The following is a 23,055-nucleotide window of genomic DNA, read 5'->3' as shown; positions in this document are numbered from 1 at the left end:
CAATTTACAAACTAGATACCCTAAGGAGCATTCAGTTAAAGTTTGGAAGTATTTGGCCCAGTAGTTTCAGAGGAGAAGATTTTTGTAAAAGATTACTAAGATTTACGAAAATGGTTAAAAATTGACTATAAAGGGCAATAACTCCTAAAGGGGTCAACTGACCATTTCCGTCATGTTGACTTATTTGTAAATCTTACTTTGCTGAACATTATTCCTGTTTACAGTTTATCTCTATCTATAATAATATTCAAGATAATAACCAAAAACAGCAAAATTTCCTTAAAATTACCAATTCAGGGGCAGCAACCCAACAACAGGTTGTCTGATTCATCTGAAAATTTCAGGGCAGATAGATCTTGACCTGATAAACAATATAATCCCCATGTCAGATTTGCTCTAAATGCTTTGGTTTTTGAGTTATAAGCCAAAAACTGCATTTGACCCCTATGTTCTATTTTTAGCAATGGCAACCATGTTTGTTGATAGATCACAACTTCGGATACAATTTACAAACTAGATACCCTAAGGAACATTCAGTTAAAGTTTGGAAGTATTTGGCCCAGTAGTTTCAGAGGAGAAGATTTTTGTAAAAGATTACTAAGATTTACGAAAAATGGTTAAAAATTGACTATAAGCTAAAGGGCAATAACTCCTAAAGGGGTCAACTGACCATTTCCGTCATGTTGACTTATTTGTAAATCTTACTTTGCTGAACATTATTGCTGTTTACAGTTTATCTCTATCTATAATACTATTCAAGATAATAACCAAAAACAGCAAAATTTCTTTAAAATTTCCAATTCAGGGGCAGTAACCCAACAACAGGTTGTCTGATTCATCTGAAAATTTCAGGGCAGATAGATCTTGACCTGATAAACAATAATACCCGACGTCAGATTTGCTCTAAATGCTTTTTTTTGAGTTATAAGCCAAAAACTGCATTTGACCCCTATGTTCTATTTTTAGCAATGGCGACCATGTTTGTTGATAGATCATTACTTCGGATACAATTTATAAATTAGATACCCTAAGGAACATTCAGTTAAAGTTTGGAAGTATTTGGCCCAGTAGTTTCAGAGGAGAAGATTCTTGAAATAGTTTACGACGACAGACGACGACAGACGACGGACGACGACGGACGACGACGGACGCCAAGTGATGGCATAAGCTCACTTGTCCCTTCGGGACAGGTGAGCTAAAAAGGAACGTCACTAGACACAAGTTCAATCACTATAACTATTAATTGCAATAAAAAAAATTAAACCAAATTAAAGATATTTTAGATTTTTATTCCTCCCTTGTCTAATCAAATTCTACATTTTGATAAACAATTTGTATATGAAAAATCTGGTTCTTAAGCTTTGATAGCTTCTTATCTTGTCATATCCAGTCTTTTTATAGCTTACTATATGGTATAGGGTATGGGTTTTTGTTATATTTATAAACTGTACAATGATGCATAGTTGATTTCATTCACATCATTTGGACTCTGGTCAAAAGTTGTCTAATTTGCAATTATATCACATCCCTTTATTTTTAAATTATGAACTAAATAATCTATGTGAGTTTCCACGAAATCCTTCCACAGATTTAAGAGGAGTTGCAAAGGAAAACCTTTTCCTTATCTTCTTTATAATGTGAAGAAATTACACTTCTATCTTTGAATTGGATGAAAGTTGGGCACTCATTTCCCAAATCCTCTTTATTTGGTCCTTTTTTCCAAAATTCCACTTCATTTTCTTTTTCCAGATCCCACTTTATCCATTTTTGTTTACCCTAAATCCTGAAGTTTAACTCCCTCTTTTTATATGAGGACCCCAAAAATCAATTTGATCAATAAATAAAACAGTAGTTCACAATGCCATATTGTATGCACAGGCTATGTGAGTTTTATAGAAATCCCTCCATTATAAGAAAAGATTTCGTGGAAGAGGGATGAGGGCTGACGTACAAAGATCCCCATTACTATTTTTGACTTAACATTTTCAGAATTAAAATATTTTTTTGTTAAAGAGTAAATAATTTGTTTCTTATACTATCCCTACTGTACCTTTTGAATAATTTGTAATCTGTGTTCTAGATTATTTTTTTATATACATCAGATTATTTAATGATTGCAACATGTTGCAGTTTGTGTCCTTCAAGCTATTATTGTTTAGTGTAGTCATACAATTTATTTTTGAATTAAGCAGATTTCTTATGTATTAGAATACAGGAACTGATGAATACTTTTTGTCTAGACAGGGGAATAATAGTTATAAAATATTCCTAAATATTCAGTGGCAGATCCAGAGGGGGGTTCTAGGGGTTGGACCACCTTTTTATGGACGATTAATGCATTTGAATGGGGATACATAGTTGGACCCCCTTTATCCTTGGTTTGGAACCCCCCTTTTTTTGGACAATCAATGCATTTGAATGGGGATACATAGAGTTGGAACCCCCCCCCCCCCCTTTTCAAAATAGCTGGATCCACTCCTGATATTCATTGCAAGAAAATAAATTTGATACATTTTCTATTAATTATTTTGTAAATGATGGCCAGGCAGTCGACAAGTATAATTTTTGAAGAAAGACAAATTACCCCTTTGCCGAAAAGAAAAAAGAGGAACAAGTCCACAAAATCTACAAGGAGAACTGAAGACCAGCCCGTACAGAAATTGCTAACAAAAGCACATAAGTTTCACATGTGAAGCACATGAGATGCAAGTAAGAATTGTATGCAAATCAGGTTGCTCATATGTGCAGTTTGGTAGTTCATATGTGCCCACAAAAATCTAACATAATGCTCACATGTGCAATTCAAACCTCAGGTGAGCTTTTATCATCCATGTTAGTTTTATGTTAGTTTTGTACTTTGAAAAGTTTTGCCATTCTTCTAACCATTCAAAACTAACCTACATCATTGCTCATATGAGCTTTTTCAAAATGACATGCCCAGTCATGTACTTCCTGTAAATTCAAATTCATGAAAAGCATGCAATAAATGGAGGTAGATGGATATGGAAAATGTTAAGTCCTATATTGTGCTATTTGAAGAAAGGCATTGTTGAAATCTGATAAAACCAGTGTGGCTGTGGTTAATTATTTGTAAGTTATCATTTCTATTTCATTATTTTCATTTTTGTGTCAGATTTTGAAATATATTACAATTTTAAGTCCTTTATGGGAATATATATACAGGTTGCTTCAAAATAAGTACTAAATGTATAAAGATTTTTCCTTTTTAAACTTTTTGAAATACAGTACTTATTAATCAAAGACATTCATTACTAAACTTGCAAGTCCCTCTATTAGTTTTATAATGTAATGTTATGTTTTTAGTCATGATCATGATTATTGTTTAAATAAAAAAAAAAATAATAATAATATGAAAATCATAATTAACTGACAATAATTAAAGAATAACTCTTTTAACATGATGTATCAGTTATTTTATTTTCAACTGAATTATTTAAGATTTTCATTTAAATTTGAAAAATATTCCTTTTTTTTTTTAAAGCAGCCATTTTGTTTTGGTCAACTATAATATTCACATGTGCAACATGTGAGCAACTGCTCATATGAGCAATCTAATAAAATGCACATGTGAAACAAAAGCTCATATGAGCAGTTGCACGTGAGGTTTTTAACATGCAAATTAGGTTAGTTTCATATGTGCAATTTTTTTGCTCACAAAATGCTCACCTAATTTGCATGTTAAAAAACTCGTGTGCAATCATGTTAGTTTCTAACGTGAGCATCTTGTGTGCAACTTATGTGCAACATGTTAGCACTTTTTGGTAAGGGAAGGATCACATTACCCACAAAAACATGGCTGTGAAGTTAAAAAAGAGACATAGAAAGATGTGGTTTGAGTGCCAATGAAACAACTCTCCATCCAAATAACAATTTATAAAATTAAACCAAAACAATTTATAAAAGTAAAACAAAAGAGTATGTCCTCAAACTAATTCTTTCATAAGAGCAATATTGATTTTTGTTTCTAAAAGTATTACTTGGTACATTCACATTAGACTGAGCTTTATATTATATAAATGGTTAATGTTTTAAAAAGTAAGATTGTGACCTCAAATCTCCTTTTATTCACTTAATTTGTGATTGAATGCTGAAATAACTGCTTGATAAGAACCTTTACATTAATCTAATTGAATATTGATAGCATAAATATACTCTTTTAAGTTTAAGGCTTAAGGATTGATAAAAATCTTTACTTACAAAGGTTTGTCTGTAAAGCTGTGAGCTTATCACCTACTGCACACTTTAAAAAGAAATGGTATTCATCTTCAACAGAGAAACTCTATATTTACATGAAATTTAAAATCAAGTGAAAGTTTATAGTCAGTTTTAGACTTCCTCTTTAGATTGTTGTATTATAACAGATATAGATCTTATTAGTTTATCTTGTTGATTATCTTAAGTACAATCATAAGTATTTGTTTTTCTTCCTCAATCCCTAATGTATATTTATACACATAGCATGTGACCAGATAACTTCCAGAAAACTTTTTGTTTCCTGTAACATTCCCATCCTTTATTGATAACATCCTTTCAGGGGTGGATCCAGGGGGTGTCCTTACCCAGGACAACGAAGGGGTTCCAACTACATGTCCCCATTCAAATGCATTGATCGTTCAAAAAAAGGGGTGTTCCAATCCCCAGACACCCCCCCCCCCCCATCCGCCACTGCCTTTTATCTTATTTGAAAGTGACATTGAACTTTGGTAAACTTATGTTGTATGACTACTATCTCAATCATAATAACACCATATCTACTTTGATTTATTATGCACCACCTATTTACCCGCAATGTATGTTTCAGGTGGGGGCAAACAAAGGGTAAAAAAGGGGGAAAGGGGGCATTCCAATGGAATCCCCCACTGTATTGTCTGATACGAAAAGAAATGTTTTGAAAGGAAATTAAGCAGAAAAAAAAATTGCTTTTTTTTCTCTATTTAAAACTAGGTGGAGCAAAAAATGTATTTAAATGAAGGGCACAAAATCCACCTTAATCTGCCTAAAGATCAGGGGCAGATCAAGCCATTTCAAAAGGGGGGGTCCCAACCCAGGACAAGTGGGGTTTCGAACTTCATGTCCCCATTCAAATGCAGTGATCATCTAAAAAAAGGGGGGTTCCAACCCCCAGACCCCCCCACCTTCCACCTGGATCAACCACTGAAGATGATGGTTTGGGCCTAACTTAAGACAGATCGTCACAGGGGGCAGATGTCATTGCAATTGTTTATGGAGTGTATCATACATACATAAATTCCTACTATTGAAATGGTCCTATAAATTTGCACCTGCCTATATGTATATTTGTATGTATGTATGTAACATCATTTCACTCAATAGCCCTTATTTGAACTATAGTATTCCCATAAATGGGTCAGAAACAAATTACACATAATTTTACTTGTCAAAACACAGGTTAAGTGTCAAATATTTCTTCATCACCAGTAATCTATGATGACACGTATGAAATATGACACCAAACCATAACAAGTGCTTCAAATAATTGTCATTTTTCTACAAAATTATATGTAAAAGGCTGATTAATTTTAACATAAAAGAAGATAGCTCAGAGAGACCTTTAATTAAAAAAAAATAATAAAGGCATATCATATTTAAAAAGGCTATTAAATCCAAGGTGTAGTGATCTTTAAACTCATTGATTTAAAAAATACCAGTCTTTACTCATGTATTTTCTACTTTCTTTTATTTCTTTAATCAACACTCTGTAATATTGGATACAAAATAATTTCAGGCACTGATCAATCCATCTATTTGAAGAGAGGAGGAAAAAAGGGGATTCCCCCTCCCCCGGATCTGCCATTGTATTTAGATATTATTGATGGAGTCTATAAGTTCTACCATTGCAAAAAGCAGTGTTATCACCTTTTCTTATAAGATTGTGTGAGACTTGTGCATTAGGAGTCTGCAACCTGACAAATGGAAAGAAAAGCCCTTGAATTAACTTTGAAAGTGACAAAAAGACCACAAATTGCATTAGAGTGTGGCATAAAATTTAATTCATATATATATTTATATAAACATTAGATGGAAAGTCCCTTAGATTCATTGTAGAGTGTGACAATCATAGCTTGTGCTTAAAATGTGATCACAAAAATAGATTATCTGTGTACAAGATGAGAAAGCAACCCACCATTTCAATAAAGTGACAGATATCTTTAGGTCAACAATAGACAGGTGTGTACAAATAGTCAATTGATTATAACAAGGTGTGGCCCATGAAAATAGTTAAAAGAATGCTAAGTCGCACATTTTTTTTTTACATGGATAACAATTAAGCAGAAAGTTCCAAATTACACCATATAGTTGACATTGGGATAGACCCTAATTGCTTTTTTGGTTGAAACTATATACATTTGAAGCTCAAAAATTATGATAGCATGGAAAGTCTCCTGACAATATAAGGGTGTGACAACTGTCAGAAAGAAGATAGAATATGAAAATTATCTCCCCTTAGTACATTTGGGCGTGGTAGCTCAAGGGGATGAAGTTAGTTACCATCAAGTGTTTTTGTTTTTCTACCTCTAACTTTCATTATTTTTAATTCCTTTGCTATACAAAAAATTCCAAATACAGAACAGTCTATACAGCCTTTTTTGTTAGGTTTCAGGAAAAAAATCTCTGTAAAAGTCATGATAAGAATAATTAAGCTTATTACTTTTTTCAAAATATCCTTTTGCTATGGCAATACCTTTCCAAACAATCAAAATACATTACAGATAGAAAAATTAAAATAAAATTCATCAAAGCACAAAAATGATATGATGCAGGTAAAACAGAGATCTGAAGACATTATGTGTTTCAAGATTAAAAAACATTGATTAAGACAAGTTGCCTATGACAACTTTAACATTTCAAATTAAAAAAAAAACAATATTATTAACTCAGTTAAAAATCAATATAACATCTTTAAGGAATCTTCTACATGATGCTGATTAAGATTTTTTTCAAGATTGCATATCTTAAACTTAAAAATATATGTATATATATTATCTAAACTAACCTGAACTCTAAACTACACCTAACAAGCAGAACGTCTGCTACTTAAATCAATCTTTCATTTACACAAAAATCTGATGTTAATTTTCAAATAGCAGGAGTAGCACAAATTATCTTAATTCACATCAGGATTAAAAACAAACATGATCATCCAAATACAGAGGAATGTAAATTTATTATGAACTATTACATTTCTTGCAAAAAATCTACAAAATATCAATTCTTTTCTGGTTGCTATGGTAACCGATAAAGCAAGGACATATTAAATGAAAGAAAAGTAAGAAAGTTAATTGGTAGTAACTTATAATTGCTGTGTTTTTCTGGACTTATTGCTTTCATTCTATTTAATTGTGTAGAGCTGTGAAGCGCAGGGTAAATTGATCAATAGAATTTAACAATGTCTGTGGCAGTAGTTTAATTATCTGGTTACATGTGCTGTGTTTCACACATCTCAGAAATATTTGCTGCCGTGTCATTTTTCTGCTTAGATCAATAAGTAATTCATTAGTTCATATTTTTAGATCAAATTAATTAGGTATTTGGTTACACCAGGAATAATTATTAATTTTGGAAAATATGCTTTGTCATCTGACAATTCTGCAGCACACAGAAAATAAAAGATGGTTTGGTTTATTTTTACCAATTTCTGCTAAAAATATTTAATTTCAATTAATTTCTGTTTAATATACAAGATCTTATTTCTATACTTCTTATTATAATAATGTTGTGCACATGATATTTATAGTTGACCGACATAATTGAGGGTGTGGATGGTGGTGGCATCATTTCTTTGGTTCAATATTCTCAATTTCTTTTTCTTTGGTCAATTTTTCTCTTTTCATAATTTTTGTCCCATTTTTCTCTATTTTTTTTCACCCATTATTTTCTAAACTGTAAATCCCATCCAGACCCTCACCAGACAATTCTGTTTCTGAAATCCCATTCTAGATAAAACCATCATTATAAAATTCAAATTGGTTCTTAAATCCATACCTAAATGTCACAGGAATGAAATAACATAAGAAATCTTTAATTACAAAAATAACAATTTAAACAAACACAATTAGGTGTCTTGTTGAGATTTATTTGCATATTATTGCAACCTTAATGAATTTTTGTCCAGAACAAATAGAAAAAAAAATTAGATAAAACTTTAAAAAAAAAAAAATCACAAATTTGTATTTAATCTAATTGTAATTTTAAGATATGAATACTAAATAAGTCCTTACCTGTGTTTGTGAAGAGAATGTTTTTAATAATAGTATTGTTATTATAACATTATAACATTTTACAAATTCCTATGGTCCTCATCCTTAGTATATGATTTATTTATAGCCTAAAGCTACAAGCTGACCAACTAAATGCATTGTGGTACATCTACTATTGTCATAATGTTCGATGGGATTGTCATAATTAATTAAAAATATTGGACAACAAAAACTGCTCTCATTATTTATAATTTTGATAAAAATTACTTTTGGGAAATCAATTATATGGGATAAACTTATATCTGATTTTAACCTTTTGAATGTAACTGGCAAATAAAAATACATTTGACCGTAATTTCCAGTTAATAATTTCACATAGTAACACTATTATATATTTCTCTTTTTTTCTTAATTTCCATCCATCACCTAATCATTTCTACAGTTGAAACAAAATGTGTCAATGACTTTCATCTAATTAAAGCTATGTTACTTTCACACAATAGTGTATATTTCTATTATTCCAACTGAACAAGGTAAGGGGTGGATCAATCCATTTTAAAAAGCGGGAGAAGGGGCGGGGGGGGGGGTGTTCTCAACAAAGGATAAAGGGTAGTTCTAACTATATGTCCCCATTCCCAATTCAAATGCATTGATTGTAAAAAAAGGGGGGATCCAACCCCTCTCCCCTTTTCCCCTTTTGGATCTGCCATCGAAAACACCTCAATTTCCCACTCAATTATTTTTACAGTTAAAACAAAAATGTCATTGGCTTTCATCTAAAGCTATGTTACGTAGCGCAGTAGTTTAAAATGTGAACCAGATGGTATCTCGTTGTTACTCAATTAAATAGAAAGCTTAACATGAAAATAAACTTAATACTGAAAAGATATCAACTTCAGCAACCAATTAGACCTGCATCCCACTCAATTAACTGAAAACTAAATACTGATACCACAATTCATCAAGAATCAAATAAAAAACTTATCACGATAGAGGGTGGGGGAGGAGGAGGTGACAAAGGGGTTCTTATCTAAAAAATCTGGCTTTTTTTTCTTCTTCATTTTCCCACTTCCTTTTTTTCCCTAATCCTTATTTTTCTACCCCCTTTTTCCTACATCCCTACCTTTTTACTCCCTATATCTCAAATTCACCTGTTCTTTTACTTCCTTTATCTCACATCCGAAAAAGACTGTCATCTCCTCACTATAGAGATTAAAATATTTAACAGCTAACAATTCTTTACATAAAAACCTGCCTTCAATGAAGGTGATTTTTTTCCTTTAAATTTAAAAAAAAACATATATTAAAATGAACGATATAAATTACCTCTGATTGTGATATATCACTTTTCCATGGAATTAGATTAAATGTGTTGAAACCTTCCTGCTGGAGTGGACAGGATATCTATATTTAATATTTCCTGAATATTAGACTTTTGAAGATTGTGTTACATCTTGCTTTTAGCATAAGTAGGGTTAAGAGGCAAACTACGTGTTACATTTAATATTAAGGTTTAAATAAGGAGCTTTACATCCATGTAATACTTGAGACCATTCACCTGAAAATCTGTTAAATCATAGGGGATGTGTATGGCTAGAGAATCATGGGACATTTTACTCTATTTAAAACATGGTCCAACAGACTAATTAAATAGATGTTTAATTCTTTAAGGAATAACTGTAATATTTTTTCTGTCTATAAAGAAATAACATAAAAAATTGGTGCACACTGAATAACACGTGTAGCGAGTTATTTAACAGTGTGCACCACATTGTTTATGTTATTTCGAATAGACAGAAAAAATATTACAGTCATTTCTTATAATTTAATTCTAAATTACATTTTGAACCAAAGAAAACCATGAAAAAACGTTGATGATGTCACGGTCACATGACAAAATTATGTCTATGGGCTGATAACAAAATAACATCAGCCAATCAGAGGACGCGTTACATCCAAAATTAAATTATTAATGAATAAAATAAAACAGTATATTTGATTAAACTAAAGGATTTTAATTTTTTTTATTTCATTTATTAAAATTGGATTATGAGAAATGGAATATCTGTAAAAATGAAGCTAAAATCTACAAAACTGATTGATCAAAATACCAGTGTTAAATTTTAATACAATTGGTTTAAAAATACCATTGAAACTTCATAATCATATCACTGACCAATGAATTAAAACAGAATGGTTTTTTTTATAAGGATTATGTTAAAAATTACTCATAACTTAAAGGCATCTATCATTGATTACTATATATTATGGGTTTTGATCATGTTAAAATGTTGAATAAACAAATTAACTTTGAATAAACAATTACATAATTATGCAAAGTCCATATTGGGTGAAAAATTGACTTTTTGAATACCTCTATGTCTTAATGGAAAATTTCCACTTTCACTCTGACTTTACATAAACAAGAAAACAATGAGTCTCACATTTTTTAAATGATGTCCTATTATGGAAAAACAACTGAAATCTTATTCATAACAAGAGTGCACACACTGAAATGTCTCGCCTTCTTTACTAATGATTGATATTATGTTGATACTCCTAAATATAAAGCTTTATTACGACTGTCACATAAACTCAACACGAACCATGAAAATGAGGTCAAGGTCAGTTGAACCATATGCCAGACAGACATGTACAGCTAAATAAAGGCAACAGTAGTATACCGCTGTTCAAAACTCATAAATCCATGGACAAAAAACAAAATCGGGGTAACAAACTAAAACCGAGGGAAACGCATTAAATATAAGAGGAGAACAACGACACAACACCGAAAAGCAACACACAAAACACCACGAGAATAACAAATATAACATCAAAACCAAATACAAGAATTTGGGATAGATAAGTACCGTGCCACGTCTTATCTAAAAAATAAGAGAAAACACAAACTACTCAACGTTAAAATGCAACACACACAGAAACGAACAATGCTTCCATACAATGAACTGTGAAAACTAGGTCAAGGTCAAATAAAACCTGCACGACTGACATATAGATCATAAAATATTTCAATACACCAAATATAGTTGACCTATGACATAAAGTATTAGATAAAAAGACCAAAACTCAAAAACTTAACTTTGACCACTGAACCATGAAAATGAGGTCAAGGTCAGATGACATCTGCCCGCTAGACATGTACACATTACAATCATTCCATACAACAAATATAGTAAACCTATTGCATAAAGTATGAGAAAAACAGACCAAAACACAAAAACTTAACTATAACCACTGAACCATAAAAATGAGGTCAAGGTCAGATGACATCTGCCCGCTAGACATGTACACCTTACAATCATTCCATACAACAAATATAGTAAACCTATTGCATAAAGTATGAGAAAAACAGACCAAAACACAAAAACTTAACTATAACCACTGAACCATGAAAATGAGGTCAAGGTCAGATGACACCTGCCAGTTGGACATGTACACCTTACAGTCCTTCCATACACCGAATATACTAGACCTATTGCTTATAGTATCTGAGATATGGACTTGACCACCAAAACTTAACCTTGTTCACTGATCCATGAAATGAGGTCGAGGTCAAGTGAAAATTATCTGACGGGCATGAGGACCTTGCAAGGTATGCACATACTAAATATAGTTATCCTATTACTTACAGTAAGAGAGAATTTAACATTACAAAAAATCTTAACTTTTTTTTCAAGTGGTCACTGAACCATGAAAATGAGGTCAAGGACAATGGACATGTGACTGATGGAAACTTCGTAACATGAGGCATCTATATACAAAATATGAAGCATCCAGGTCTTCCACCTTCTAAAATATATAGCCGGATCACTATCCCTATGTCGAGCTTTCTGCAACAAAAGTTGCAGGCTCGACAAAAATGAAAATTTGGAGCTCTATATGGAAATCAAAATAAATTTTATTTTTGTGAATTTTAAAATAATATAAAAAGTGGTTATGCCAGTTTTAATCATTTAATGTTATCTCTATGAAACCGTCATCTGTTTGCATTAATTAGTATTCAATCAGTTAGTTTCTATCTAGTCGTAGTGATAGTATTATTGAGAAATGATGTAGATGAAACCTTTATCTTCAATCACCATACATAAAATATCAATAATTCAAAGAAGGAATAACATGTGTTTGTGTGTAATTTTTACAATAACATCTTAAATTGTCCTCAAGAGGTTTTGACTGTGTGTTACACTTGACATATAAATACAATAATAATCCATTCCATTAACCTTGACAATAATCTCAATTACCATAGTTCAAATACAAAATAAAAATTGTTTACATGTAATTCTTAAGATGAGTTATAATGATATCGTATAGCATGTTCTTCCTTATTTTATATATACATGTATATTGATACGGAATCTAAATACTTATGTGTGTGTCTATTGTTTAGGAAAACATACTTCCCTGTACACTTTGTATTTGATACATTTGTTATTGTATGTAGTTGATCTAGATTTATTTTTAAGATTTTGAAATAAAAAATCCAAAGAAAGAGGATGTCATCTTAAAGTTCACACTATATTGAAACTGACAATTATATTTATCCTATTTTGAGAACCCCTTAAACTGCATTTGTTGTCCCCCCCTTATTTTTCAAAATTTCATAAATTATCCTTAACTTGACTTTGATATACATGGCAACCATATATTTATTCTAAACTAACAACTAATAGAACTGCATCCCCCCATTATTTTTTTTTTCAAATTTCAAAAATTGTCCCTAATTTGACTATAAAGCAACCCCCTTTTTATTATAAACCTGTATAGGACTTATTTTTTTTTTTATTAAAACTGTTGCATCATATCAAAATAAGAAGATCTGGTATGATTGACAACTTTTCACTAGAGTTCATAAGATGCAGTAACTATAGGTCAGTGTATTGCCTTCATTAATGAGTAAGACCTTTTACAAAAAAAAACCTACTTGACAAAGTAAAACGAAAAAAACTAATAACCATTTATCAAGTGATTATTGTTGTATAATTACAATCAGGAAACTATAATAATCAGGAAGAAAAAGAATCATCAAAATAATTCAATAATTTCACTTCTAAGCACCTCATTACATGTAAAAAGGATAGTCTCACACATTTAGTGTATAATCCTGTGGTTAAAATAAATTAAATGTGTTGCTACTCCCACAGTATTTTACTTTTGTCATTTTAAAATAATTTCAGAGCAATAAATCATTAAAATAAAAGTCAATTGCTGTCAAAGCCAACATACCCAATAATTGTCACAATTTTAAGTCAATAAAATAAATTGGTTGGCATTCTAGAGATAAAAGTAATGAGTCAACAGATTAATATCTATACAGTGCTGTACAAATTACCTGCATAAACAACCTCTGATCAATACTGTTGTCCAGTTCACTCAAACATTGTACAAGAATTTTCTCTTTATTTTACACAAAAGGACAGACAAGCATGAATTTTTAATGTATTAACAGGACAGTGCCCTTTTTCAGAAATAACTATGAATTTTTATCCCAATTAGTGGCCCTTAAGTGGGCAGCAGGATTTATACCCACATAACAGTACACTATAATTTGTAACCAAAAAAAATCTCCCAAATTTATTTTTTTTTACATTGAAACATTACAAGTTATTGATCTACATATCAGTGGCGGATCTAGCTCATTAACAAAATATATGAAAAGGTTGGGGTACTTGATGTCTCAGCTGCTCACCCCTACCAAAAAAAGTTTGAAGTGCCCCTCCCCCCCCCCCCACGAGGATCTAGGGGGAGGGTTTGGGGGGTTGGAACTCCCCTTTTTTCGGACGATCAATGCAGTTGAATGGGGACATATAGTTTGAACCCCCCTTTGTCCTGTGTTGGGAGTCGGGACTTGGGACCCCCCCTTTTTAAAATGCCTGCATATACTTATATTATAGGGAGTGAGGTGAAGAAAGCACTTATCATTGTATTTCATCATGCAGAACATATATTAAATGATTTTGACATGTTTTTCTTTAAATCCATGATTTTTGTTAATTATAGTGCCTTCAAACATAAAATTTCTAGAAAATAAATTATCCTCATATGTTGTTAATAATTACCAGGGGAGATTACTTATACAAAATCAAATAATAAAAGGGACTAGCTAACCAACAGTCAAATTGTTGCACATTTTGAACATCGTTTATGCATGATTTTTTTTACCAGAATAAATGACTAGCTTTGGTATGTTACTAATAATGCATTTAGAGTCCCCCTTTTTTCAACTGTGTACAAATCATGTAAAAACAATAAATTATTCAAAGATAAATATGTTCTTCTCTATCTAAATTGTTACAAAAGCAAACAAAGTTCAACAAGTTAAATACAACATGCAGTGATTAATTTAATGTATAATGACTTAAATATCTAATAAATAAGTTACATCAGAAAAAAGTAATTTTGAATATGAAATTTAACAATAAAACTCTGTTCTTCTCTTTTTAAATATTGTTAAACAGATTTGTAAAAATAAACTGTAACATATGCAGTGATTAATGTATAATAACTCAAATACTCATTTAGCTGTACAGTAAAAAAAATACTTTTAAATTATGAAATATAATTTACCTTTTATATAATATAACCTCTAAACATAAAAACATGTAAATAATTAGAGATTAAAAAGAAATAAAAAGAAGTGTGACTATACCTTTTGCATCCATCTGACTGACTGATTCATTGGGTATTGATTATGAGTGAGTCAGTCGCTTGCTCAGGTCTCTTAACAAATCACTATTTATTATTTAAAACCAATTTTTGTACTATTAATCTACAATTCTGTGACAATATGACAATACTAAAATAATAAAAGGTCAACAAAATAAATACTTTTGTAGGGTTGTGTATAATAATCTTTGCCTGATTTATATAGAAAAGATAACTTTCGTATCTGTCTTACAAAAAATTTATAAAAAAAGAGTGACAGCTGCTATCTGGTGCAACATCTGAAATTCTTCTGATTTACTAGTATTTTATACAAACTTTCACAGATAGAGGCACATAAAGGTTAAATATATGCAACAAACCTTTCACTGTAAAAGAGGCCCTCATGAGTCGTAATATGAATCCTTCATATATTTGACATAAAAGATAATGATACTGCCTAACTGTTACCATAGATCTTGAGAGATGATATCATTAGCATTGATTTTGAAAAATATGTTTTCACATCAGAAAACTAGTATGTTATATATCTTTCACAGATAGAGGCACATAAAGGCTATATATGTAATAGAATATCTTAACACATAGCTTTCACTTAAAAAAGAGGTTCCCATGGGGACATTATAGAACTAAGATCTTGGGAAGAAATATCATCAACCCAGTGATTTTGAAAATGATGTTTTCATAGGTCTAATAATCAGCTGTTGATTCAGATCATTGATTTTAAAGATAAGGTGCAGATATTCTATAAACATTTAAGAAGATGGACAGCATTGGATATCTTAATATAAAAATCTATTTCTACAATTGGTTTCTTTTGCTTACAAGCAACTGATTAAAATAGCCACTTTTTTTTATGAAAAATCTTTTTACAGAAAAACCTGATATAACATTGAGAATGTTCATAATGTAAATGATTTTGTAGCTAGATAATTTTATAAAACACTACAAGTCTTCTCAATTCTATTTGACATTTTTGGAAGTCAATCTAAATTACATTTAGCCAAATATTGAAACAATTTTTGTCAACAAAAAAGAATCCTGTTTCAAATTTTCAAAAGTTATTAGTGCATACATTTGTATAAATAAATAACTAGGTGATAAAAAAAATCGCATATTTGTTCAATAAAAATTCTCATCATTTTATTAATCTGTCTCATCTCTGATGTCATAAATCAATTTTTATCAATAAGCATGTTGTATAATAAATTGATTAGGTTTGGATGTACAACATAATAATATTAATAATGAAGCTGATATATATTGGATGTACAACATAATAATATTAATAATGAAAACTGATATTTTTATTATGATGGAACTATTGATTAACATTGTACACAAGTTTCATTGTATTTTCACAATAGTATTGTTCCTCTTCCTGATCAAGATAAAAAGGTTGTATTAGTACTTTTAGAACTAGTTTACACGATATGCTTTAGTTTTCTTGTTTGAATTGTTTTACATTGTCTTATCAGGGCCTTTCAGCTGACTATGCGGTATGGGCTTTGCTCATTGTTGAAGGCCGTACGGTGACCTATAGTTGTTAATGTCTGTTTCATTTTGGTCTTTTGTGGATAGTTGTTTCATTGGCAATCATACCACATCTTCTTTTTTATATTTATGTAGAAATGCAAGGTACTACAGATTCATTTATTTTTCGCTGATTGAACAAACAAAAGTGCACATGCTGAAATGTCTCACTTCTTTACAAACAATTGACTTTTTGTTGATAGTTCAAAATATAAAGCTTTACTACAAGTGTAAAAGCTGGTTTCTTGAGGCTTTTAGTAAGAAATAACTAAAACTTCTGACTAGGGTTCTGTAACTTTTATTCAGTAACAAAGTTCAATAATGGTAATGTAAATAAAGCCCTGTAAAATATAAATGTACTTATAAGTTACAGATAGATAAATCTGTTTACTAAGTAATAATAATTAAAACTAATCACATAAACTTATTAACATGATTCAAGAAAATGAGGCCATTGTCAGATCAACCTAAACAAAAAATACGAGTACACCTCACAATGATTGAATACACCAAATATTGTTGACCTATTGCTTATAGTTTACAAGAAAAAGACTAAACCAAGAAAACTAAACATTGACCAATGAACCATAAAAATGAGGTCAAGGTCAGATGAACCATGCCAGACAGATATGTACACCTTACAATCAATCTATGCATTTAATATAGTTATCCCATTATTCATAATAAGAAAGAAATTTACATTATAAAAAATCTTTAACTTTTTTTCAAGTGATCATTGAACCATGAAAATGAGGTCAAGGACAGTGGACATATGACCGATGGAACTTTAGTAACATAAGGAATCTATATACAAAGTATGAAGCATCCAGGTCTTCTACCATCTTAAATATGAAGCTTTTATAAAATGAACTAACACCTCCACCCGATCACTGTCCCTATGTCAAGCTTTCTGCAACAGAAGTTCCAGGTTCAACAAACTAGAGGCTCTCAAGAGCCTGTATCGCTCACCTGATTCTACTTGGGTTTTTGAAATCATATAAAAAAATATAAAATTTGGCTAAAAGTAACAACACTTGGCCAGCACCTCATAAGGAAAGGAACATTCATGCTATGTTTGATTTCATTCAATTCAGTGGTTCCTTTGCATTTCCCATAGGGTCCTATGTTAAACTAAGTCCCCCGCTGGCAGCCATCTTGGATGATGGATCGGCTACAAAGTAACAACACTTGGTCAACACCTTATAAGGAACATTCATGCCATGTTTGGTTTCATTCCATTCAGTGGTTCTCTAAAAGAAGACATTTGTATATATTTCAAATAGGGTCCTATGTTAAACTAAGTCCCCCCCTGGCGGCCATCTTGGATGATGGATCGGCTACAAAGTAACAACACTTGGTCAGCACCTCATAAGGAACATTCATGCCATGTTTGGTTTCATTCCATTCAGTGGTTCTCTAAAAGAAGTCATTTGTATGCATTTCCCATAGGGTCCTATGTTAAACTAAGTCCCCTGCTGACGGCCATCTTGGATGATGGATCGGCTACAAAGTAACAACACTTGGTCAGCACCTCATAAGGAACATTCATGCCATGTTTGGTTTCATTCCATTCAGTGGTTCTCTAGAAGAAGTTCAAAATGTAAAATATTAATGACGACGACGGACGACAAGTGATGAGAAAAGCTCACTTGGCCCTTCGGGCCAGGTGTGTTAAAAATGTATTATCCTTGATATTTGATTTCTTGATGTTGCAAAAGTATGCATCAAAGCCTATATAAAATTGTGATTCATTGCACATTTAAATTTGTGCTTTACCTACACAGGGGGAAGTTCTGATCCTGGATCCCGCTTACTGTTTTGTCAGATTCCTGGATCCAGCTTACACTATGTATGTGAGTAATTCTTTTTTTTTTTTGTAATTTCCCCATGTCCCACTAGACTTCACTTCCTGTTTTCATGGCTCAATAATTTGACTTTCACGGGTTACGCTTACAAAAAACGGCAAAAAATTAGAAAATTGGTAGCTGTGCATGAATTGCTTTAAATACTGTTTAGTGTGAAACTTTCAGAAGGATTTTTTTTCTCACTTATTTGGAAGATAAGATCCTTAAATTATCTCTTCTACTTTTTTTAATTTGTAATGAAAAAACCTCCCTCGCTAACAGGTTTGGCCTCTGAAATCATATTGAAATTGCTTTAATAATTAAATCAATATATTGTTAAAGGCATTAAATCACGAACAATCAAGCCAAAATGATTTTTCAAGTTGCAGTAAAGTTTTTTTCTTCAAATTAATTTTTTTTATTAAAATTTCTAATCTTAATTTTTTTTGTGAAAGATAGTCAGTTTGAAATTCCGAGAATCCTATGTGTTTTATATTCAATTAGCAAAATAAATTGGAAAGGATTGAACAGTAACTTACCAGTACAATAACAAAGAATATTGTGTGGATAGGAAAAGTGCCATCAAATAACTCTCTATAAGTAATTTGCTCTAAAATTGAGTGTTCTGAATCAAAAATTTGTAAAAATTTTGACCATATGGAAGGGAGATAATCATAGTTGTCCTAGCATTATAGTTTCATGCTGTATAATTATTTCCCTTTAACAAAAGGTATATTTTACTTAAGGAATAACAATAGAACATTATATCTAAATAACAAGTAAATAATACATTTTTGTTAGAAAATGAAACACTTTGTCCTAAGAAATCCAATATATATCATGGAAAAAGTTTCGTATCCAAATCAAGATGTTTCCAATCTATTTTTTCCTATAAATGAACATTTCAATATATTTTTCAAATTCTCCATGAAATATGTCAACCTCTACAAAAACATATAATAATTCATCTTACCTCCGACACTTTGAGGAATATCATTGGTGAAAAATGAACATGTGGAAACCATGTATATCCAATATTAGGTCTGTGGGAGTTTTTATTTTTAAAAATATAGAAGTGGCTAGTTTATTTCGAAATGAAGTCAGTGTGCTTTACACTTCTTGCACTTCTATCCATTCTTCAAAAATTGCAATAATTTTCTGAATTTACAGTAATTGCTTCTCATAAAAAAATATTGATATTTGAAGTATAACCACTTTACTTACTTTTGTAAGATTATATCTTTAATATTTGCTCTTGAATGTACTTAAGATATATTTTATTTCAAAAGGATAAAAGTTTATGAAATCCAAATATAATGTTTAAATTTGCAACCAGTTCTCTGTACAAATCAAGCCATTAATAAAAGGGGGGTTCCTAACCCAGGATAAAGGGGGGTATCCAACTATGTTTCCATTCACAGTGGCGGATCCAGGGGGAGCGTTGCAACCCCCCTTTTTTTGGACAATCAATATATTTGAATGGGGACAGGTAGTTGGAACCTCCCCCCCCCCCTTTTAAAAATTTTTAAAACTGGATCCGCCCCTGATTCAGATGCATTGATTTGTCAAAAAAAAGAAAAGGGGGGGAGTCATCAACCAGATAAAGATAAATTGATAAGATCTTTGTGTTTAGTTAATTCAATCATCTGGTACACTTTTTATTGGTTTGCCGGTATTGCTTAGTTGCTGCGGAACTGACATTTTCCCATGAAGAATTTCTTTTTTACTATGAACCTCAACTTCAACATATTACATCATGTACATTGAGAACTGAATCTTATTATGGAAATCCAGGTCAAGGTCAGGTATATAAACATCTGCCACGACCTTGCAACAATTATTGACTATATCTTTACACAGATCGTGTAAAGATTAATAAGATATAGTCAATAATTTCTCCATATTTGCCTTCATCTTATGTTTACTAGACAACGTAAAAATAGATAATGAAAAATGAAAATTATGACCCTAATAAAGATTGTTTGTGTTTCACGCCACTTTTCAGGATTGTTGGCTCTGTCAGTTTTTATAAGTTGAAGATGTAACAATGCCTGGAGAGATCATGGACCTTTGGTAGAATAACTAACAATCCTAGTTGATTAAGATTGAAGTTAAATGCACCTACCACATGCTTGTGATCAAACTTACAGCCTCAATAGGACAAACAGTATAGCGGGTTATTTCCGCAGATTTAAAATTTCGCGATTTTCATTGAATAAGGTATACAAAATATTTCGGCAGTTATTATTTTGGCGAATTGAAAACTTTTATCTGACAATACCTTTGAATGTACACTTTTAAATTAGTGGAATTTCTTTTGTTGATTTTGTTTTATCTCCAAAAATAAGCGATAGTTTTCACCCCGTGAAAATAACCCACTATACAGTAACAGATCTGAATGCTACGTAAACTGTTAAAACTTGAACAATTTGGCATCAATTAAAAAATTGTTAATGGATTATCAAATTGATGTGACCTTGGTTAAAATTTTACCATCATGGATCTTTAACATATAATGTGACTATATATCCAAGTTGGTTGTAACCTCATAGTAATTATCCTTAAACACCTCATCTGTAGAGATTTGGGTCTTTTTAGTATCCATGTCATTGTGTTTAACCCATTTTCAGATAGGGTCTTACTCTAATTACATGTGAATATATATCCAAGTTTAATTAAAATCCAATTAAAGAACCTTAGTGAGCACGCTCACATACCCCACGTCCCCACATTGTCATTGGAGAAATTAAATAAGTATAAGAAAAAAAAATTGTATAAGAAAAAATACTGAATAATAATTTCCTGTCAATATACACATCTACTTAGTATGTCCTTATTATCTACAAAATTTCATGAAATTCTGTTGTGTGTTTTCAGAGGAGTTGAGATGACAAACTGTTGCAGAAGTACATTGAAGCAAATAAGTTCAAAGGGGCATAACTCCTACAAAAAAAATTGAATCGTAATTTCCTGTTGATATGCACATCTACATAGTATGTCCTTATTATCTGAAAAGGTTTCGTGAAATTCTGTTGTGTGGTTTGAGAGGAGTTGCGATGACAAACTGTTGCAGTAGTACATTAAAGTAAATAAGTTCAAAGGGGCGTAACTCCTAGAAAAAAAATTGAATCGCAATTTCCCGTCGATATGCACAACTACATAGTATGTCCTTATTATCTGAAAAGGTTTCGTGAAATTCTGTTGTGTGGTTTGAGAGGAGTTGCGATGACAAACTGTTGCAGTAGTACATTAAAGTAAATAAGTTCAAAGGGGCGTAACTCCTAGAAAAAAATTGAATCGCAATTTCCCGTCGATAAGCACAACTACATAGTAATGTCCTTATTATCTGAAAAGGTTTCGTGAAATTCTGGTGTGTGGTTTGAGAGGAGTTGCGATGACAAACTGTTGCAGTAGTACATTGAAGTAAATAAGTTCAAAGGGGCGTAACTCCTAGAAAAAAAATTGAATCGCAATTTCCCGTCGACATGCACAACAACATAGTATGTCCTTATTATCTGAAAAGGTTTCGTGAAATTCTGTTGTGTGGTTTGAGAGGAGTTGCGATGACAAACTGTTGCAGTAGTACATTAAAGTAAATAAGTTCAAAGGGGCATAACTCCTAGAAAAAAAATTGAATCGCAATTTCCCGTCGATATGCACAACTACATAGTATGTCCTTATTATCTGAAAAGGTTTCGTGAAATTCTGTTGTGTGGTTTGAGAGGAGTTGCGATGACAAACTGTTGCAGTAGTACATTAAAGTAAATAAGTTTAAAGGGGCGTAACTCCTAGAAAAAAAATTGAATCGCAATTTCCCGTCGATATGCACAACTACATAGTATGTCCTTATTATCTGAAAGGTTTCGTGAAATTCTATTGTGTGGTTTGAGAGGAGTTGCGATGACAAGAAACAGGACTGACGGACGGACGGACGGACGGACGGACGGGTCAAAAACATTATACCCTCCGCAACCCGTTGCGTGGGGTATAAAAATAAAGGAGGTTCTCCAGTTATCATTCTAAAACTAAGTTTAAATAAGTGACAGACAGACAGGTGAAAGACAAATTATCCTGCTACTTTATCATGTTTATACTATAGCACAGGATTAGATTGATGTTTATATACACCAAGAGGCAAATATTTTAAAGACATACAGGTTAAATCATAGTTAACAGTTAATTCAATAAATATGGTCTGCATTGAATCATTGATGGTGTTTTCCCCTACTCTCAGCATTCTTGCTAATGGCAATCTTAGATAGGACAACTCTAAAATATGGTATGTTGCATAGGTGAATAAATTTTACATGGATCAGGTCACCGATGGACCGATCAGAGTAGCTGTGAAAAGTTCTTTAATGTAAAGAGAGCATGGTATTCTCCATAAACTAGATATTATATTGTATGTACCCTGTTAAATAGATGATTTTCCATTCATTGAGCTTTCAAAATTGAAGAAATCAAATGGAAACACAACAATACATCAGTTAAAACAAATTGTTTGTTAGTGCTTAACTTCAGTTTCAGCACCCTTGGCTATTATATGACAGCCAATATTTATTGGTGGAGGTAGCTAGAGTACCTAGAGAGAACCACTAACTTTCTGCAGAAAAAAAACAGTAATTGTAGTCAATTAAAATTGTAGTCAAACACAAAAGTAGTTCAATCTCACAACACTCAATAATTTAACACCAGATGGCAGATTCTATAAATTGTTTTACTTGACCTCAGGTCAGATATCAATAAAGACGAGA

At 31.6% G+C, this 23,055-nt stretch overlaps 1 protein-coding gene across 5 annotated transcripts in view; it reads right to left on the bottom strand.

Moving 5' to 3' along the window:
* Positions 1-15,035, bottom strand: part of LOC143069690 (uncharacterized) — a 30,846-nt gene extending 15,811 nt beyond the window's left edge. Inside the window, exon 1 of one of the 5 annotated variants that reach the window (XM_076244455.1) lies at positions 14,911-15,035. The gene's annotated coding sequence lies outside the window, so the exon portion shown is untranslated. Of the gene's footprint in view, positions 1-4,218; positions 4,424-7,036; positions 7,161-8,261; positions 8,377-9,566; positions 9,714-14,910 lie in introns of those variants that run through there. The other 4 variants (XM_076244452.1, XM_076244454.1, XM_076244456.1 and 1 more) reach the window with 4 other exon arrangements.
* Between the last annotated feature and the right edge of the window lie 8,020 nt (positions 15,036-23,055).

Source organism: Mytilus galloprovincialis, chromosome 3 (assembly GCF_965363235.1).
Source record: "Mytilus galloprovincialis chromosome 3, xbMytGall1.hap1.1, whole genome shotgun sequence".
NCBI lineage: Eukaryota > Metazoa > Mollusca > Bivalvia > Mytilida > Mytilidae > Mytilus > Mytilus galloprovincialis.
This window is presented reverse-complemented; position numbering and strand designations above follow the sequence as displayed.